Source organism: Urocitellus parryii, chromosome 4 (assembly GCF_045843805.1).
Source record: "Urocitellus parryii isolate mUroPar1 chromosome 4, mUroPar1.hap1, whole genome shotgun sequence".
Taxonomy (NCBI): Eukaryota; Metazoa; Chordata; class Mammalia; order Rodentia; family Sciuridae; genus Urocitellus; species Urocitellus parryii.
This window is the reverse complement of record NC_135534.1, coordinates 86617141-86622851: the sequence shown is the minus strand read 5'-3', so window position 1 is coordinate 86622851 and position 5711 is coordinate 86617141.

Here is a 5711-nt window from a genome sequence, read left to right as displayed (position 1 = left end):
TCTTGCACACATGTGTAGAATCATTTCCAGCCAAATAGTTTATAAAAACATTGTACTGATTTGAAAATATAATCTTGGATGTGTGTGTTTGTACCTGTCTTCTCTTGTATATGGTAATCTACTCATCAATTTTTGGCTCTCTTTGACTCCTTTAAATCTAATCTGATTTTAAGTCCTTTGGGTATATACTGAGTAGTGGTATGACTAGGTTAAATGGTGTTTTCATGCCAAGATTTCTGAGGAATCTCTATAGTGCTTTCCAGAGTGGTTGCACTAATTTGCAATCCCACCAGCAATGTAACATTCTCACCAACATTTATTGTTATTCATATTCTTGATATTGCTATTCTGACTGGAGTAAGATGAAATCTCAATGGAGTTTTATTTGTATTTTTCTAATTACTAGAGATGTTGAATTTTTTATATTTTTATATATATTTCTTTTTCTGTGAAGTGCCTGTTCAGTTCTTTTCCCTATTTATTGAATGGGTTATTATTATTTTGGTTGCTACAGTGATGCAGCTACATCAATTTTTACATTAGCTCAATTCAAAATGGCTAATCTATGGAACCAACCTAGATGCCTTCGAAAGGTGGTATATATATCCAATGAATATTATATATATAATAGAATATATTACTCAGCTATAAATAAGAATGAAATTATGTCATTTGCTGGTAATAAGATAGAACTGGAAAGTGTCATGCTAAGTGAAATAAGCCAATCCCCCAAAACCAAATACCAAATATTCTCTCTGATACATGGATGCTGACACACAATAAGGTGTGTGTGTTTGAGGGTAAGAATAGAAATTCATTGCATTAGACAAAGGGGAATTAAGGGAACAGAGAGGGGCTGTAAATAGAAAAGACAGCAGAATGAATCAGACATACTTTCCTATTTTCATATATGAATACATGACCAGTGAAACTCCATATCACATATAATCACAAGAATTGAATCTTAATACATTTTTTGTGTATGTGTAATATGTCAAAACACACTCTATTGTCATGTATATATAAAAAAGAACAAACAATTTTAAAAAATAAGGGGAAAAACCTAATCTGTGTTTTCTCAAACATTTGACAACTCAGCTATCAGATTCCACTAGCTCATGCTGGAGAGAAGTAGCAGTCAGTCCAAATTGGATCCACACAGTTTTAATTTTCTTAGGATTCACATTCCTGTGCTACTTGTTGAGCATCTAAAAATCATGGCTTTACATATTTCTTAGCAAAAAATATACTTAGCAAAATATATACTTAGCAAAAATATCTTAGCAAAATATATACTTCATCTTTGTTTTATGAAACCACTAAGTTATGTGTGAGCTAATTAAGTTCCAGGACAGATGAGGCACAATTTCACAGAGGAATCTTTGATAGTTGCTCTTTGCATAGTTAAAAGTAGAATGTGGAGCTGAAGTCTACCAAAAACAATCAATTCACACATCGCTGAACAATGTCGATAAACTAGTGAAGAGAACCTTCACAGAATTTCAGCTTACGTAGAGTATCATAAATCCCTGGCTAGACTGTTTCCTTATTATGGCTTAATATTATTTAAAATAATATGTTGAATTATTTTAAATGATACATTTTATTTTTTCTCTATTTTTGATATATATTATATTTTTTATATATGTTTTGTTTTTGTACCAGTTGGCCTTATATTTGGTAACTTTGGAATACCTCCATATTAGTTGAAATAATTTATCAATTGTTTAAGATTTTTCTATTACTAGCCATGTCATCTATTATTTTAAAAAATTATACACACACACACACACACACATATTTATTTATTTACTTAATTTTCTTTCCTAGCATCTATGCTGTTTTTTTTGTCTTCCATTGACCAAAATCTCTAGTATAATGATGAATAGTCTTGGCAAAGCCAGGTGGTTCTGAATTATTATGATTCTCATTGTTCATATTAGCTAAGTTATTTATCAGTGATTCTATATAGATAACAGACTATCTGGAGAATGTTTACTACTCTTCTGACATTGGAAAGAAATGTTTTGATCATAGATTACAGTTGAAATTTATCAAGCACACATTTAGTTAATTAGTTATAGATGTCTTATTAAGTGGATTGTGATAAAATAATCTTAATTCTTTGAGATTTGAACACATTTAAGTCAAGTAAATACATGTTCTGCAGTCACTGGATGCCTTTCTCTATCCATTAGGTCAAGTTTATTAATTATATTTTTCAGACTGTATTCATTGTTACTCCATTTTGTTGTTTCCAGGAAGGCTCTTGTGACTATTAGTACTGAGCTAACTTTCTGTATTTTCAGAGTGACCTTTGTGTACTGTGTTGTATTTACCCTCCATTAGTTGTAATGCCAATAGAGCAGATATAAATACATACCTAACAAATTATTAAACCCTCCATGTGGGTGCTAAAATATTAGTACATCTGTGTATTGCTAATACCATGAATCTTGTGATGTATATTTTAGTAAGTTTTCCTACTTCTGCTACTTTAATAATCATTGGTTTTATGACATCATTTGAACATCAGTCTATGCAAATTTCAAGAAGACTTCTATATTCAACCACATAATAGATACTATTATATCTACCCACATTATTTTTTCACTGTTTTCTTTATTTCTTGCTTTTATTTTGTTTCTTCTGACCACCTTCCAACCTCCAGTCAACCTCTAATTACTATTGCCTTGTTCTTGCTTTTCTGCACCTGAAATCCTGACATATTTATCTGAATAAAAACTACTAATTAATGTTGATTTTGTTTTCTAAATTTCAACAAATTCTTTTTCTATGTCCTGTTGCTTTGTGTTCTACTTTCTGCCGAGACTTTTGTTTCCCATGTTATCCTTCGTTGATGGTACCCTGTGAGTGCATGGGCTTCCTTCTATTGCCTGCTGCTTGGATATTCTCAGATTATTTGGCAGACCTGTCTAGCAATGAGCTAACGGCTTTCCAGTGGGGCACCCTATGGCTTGAATACTGGCTTTGATATGATACTTCAAAAAACACACACTGTTTTGTTTGTTTGTTTTTTCAATACTGGGAATTGAACCCAGGGGCTCTCTACCACTGAACTACATCCCCAGCCCTTTTCATTTGAGTTAGAATCCAAGTTGCTCAGCCTGGACTCAACCTTGTGATTTTTCCACATCAGTTCCTAGGTCACTGAGATTATAGGTCCATACTACCACGCGTGGCAAAAATCACCTTTTAGAGGTAATTCCTTGGTAACACTGTTGGAAACATCCTAATATAACCACAACAGTGAAAGAGAGAGAGAGAGAGAGACCGCCGAGTTTCATTTTTAGATGCTAATTTGTTATTTTCTAAAATGATTCAAAGTACCAAATCTTGCCTAACACTAGAGTAGCTGTAAATATTCAGTAAGGTTGATGATCTTCTGTTAAATTGGTGATGTCAAAGGTAAAGTAAGCTATGGAAATAATGACACATAATATGGCCATAGGTAAGTGAGCACTGAAAGGTAATATATATGTATGGAAGAGAAAGAGCTACAGTGGCCAGCACAAATGGGCATATATAACATACAAATAGACTGCTCTCCATTTTATCTCTGGCTCATTTGTTTATTTTTTTTCTGACCAAATAGTCACTTCTTGTTGTATTAAATAATATTTCCCATGACAGCAGTGAGATATAGCAATGGATAGGAATGATATAGTCACATCTTTTTTAGACCTAACAAATAAGTAAAATAAATAATATAATTTAACACATGACACATCAGGGAATGATAGGTGAATATAACTGAGCTGTTCTTACCTGAGGGACTGAATAAGGAAAGATAAAATAGAACCTGAAGGATGAGTAAGAGCTGTACCTCATTGCCTACTGGTTCAGATGGAAGGAACAATGATACCTCCAAAAGACAAAAGTAGTTCAGCAAGGAGTGTCTTATAGAAAATAAGCCAGATTCAAAATTTCATGGAGCAATTGTTGTTTTCCTATCAACATAAAAGGTTTTCTCTATTCCCCAGTGGCTATTAAAAGCATATATTTGCATTTAGTTAATATGGCTCTTCAGGAAAGTCTTTTAGTCTTTGAGTTCCCCCTGCAGGCTTTTTTTTTTTTCTTACAATTTATTTATTGGAAAACAGAGATTGCCGATCCTGTATGTTCCATAGTCTGGCTATTTTTACTTAAGCTTCATGATCACATTCATGACCTTTCTCTTTCCTTCTCAATTAGTAATTAGATTAGCTTTGGTCACTTCAGGTCTGTAATTTTTTAAAAGAATTTCATAGGAAGAGTTACAGATGCTTGATTGTCTACTTCTTGATGTAAGTAACCTAGCTGAGCACTACACTTTTATTCTTTATTTTAAAATGATATTTTTATACTTTTATTATTTCCTTTCCAATTACTAGCTTGAATACTTTCATAAAGACAATCTTCCCTCTCTCATCTGATTACCCAGAGGTATACTTCTTTTAGGAAGGTTTTCCAACAAATGTTTGATCATTTTCCTTTAACACTTTCAAAAACAGGCATTATATCTCTAGAATACTTCAAACATTATGCTTTATTTTTTAAAAATATAAAGTGCATGATTCAATATGGTTTGTCAAATGCTTGCACTGTACCCACCTTTCTAAACCTTAGCCACTAAAGCATTATGGGGCTTCTTTCCAGTCAGTTTACCTTTCACTCACAAAACTGGGAAAGTACCACTTTGATTTCTGTCCTATACAGAAAAACTCTATTCCTCCTATAATCAGAATCTTACAATTTATTAATTTGATCTAGATCTTTCATTGAGCAAAATGAGTAAAATTTATTAAAATGTTGATTTATCTACATTGCTACACATATTTGCAGTTTTTTCCTTGTTATCACTAATCGTTTATTCTGTGAAGATAACACAATAGATCTATTTTCTTGATAGAAGTTTATTTCTATTTGAGGTTATTAGGAATATTTTAAGTGGTTTCTATTCATATCACTTTGTGAACATACACATTTACTTCTTTTTAGTGTAATACCCAAAGGTAGAATTGTTGGGTCATAAGGTATATTTAACTTTAATGAAAACTAATGAAATAATTTTTCTAAGCTCTTATCATAAGTTCTTTCCTGTTTTTGTATCATTGAGGTAGATTTTTCTAGATTCAGAAAGGAATCATTAAGACTAGAAAACTTTTCTTTTTTTTTATAATTTTTTTTTAAAGAGAGAGTGAGAGAGGAGAGAGAGAGAGAGAGAGAGAGATTTTTTTATTTATTTTTTAGTTCTCGGCGGACACAACATCTTTGTTGGTATGTGGTGCTGAGGATCGAACCCGGGTCGCACGCATGCCAGGCGAGCGCGCTACCGCTTGAGCCACATCCCCAGCCCTAGAAAACTTTTCTTTATATTTTCAGATTTCCCCATTCTTTTTTTAAAGACGTTTTTTGTTTCTGTATTTCGTTTTGTTTTTCTGGATACCTAAAAATTCAGTTTCTCTATTCTGATTTTGTGTGAAATGTTTTCCTCTTCTGTTTCAATTTGCATTCTATTCTCAGTAGAACCTCTTTAGTGTAAGTTCTTTCAGGAATGGCATTATTTTAATTTGATTAGTTGGGTTTTTTAATTCACAAGATCTGTATGCAGTTATGTAAAATAATGTTTTGATATGTCTGCATTGTAGACATCAAGCCATTTAGCATAGTATTATATACCTATTTTTTCTGAGGTGAGAACACTTAAA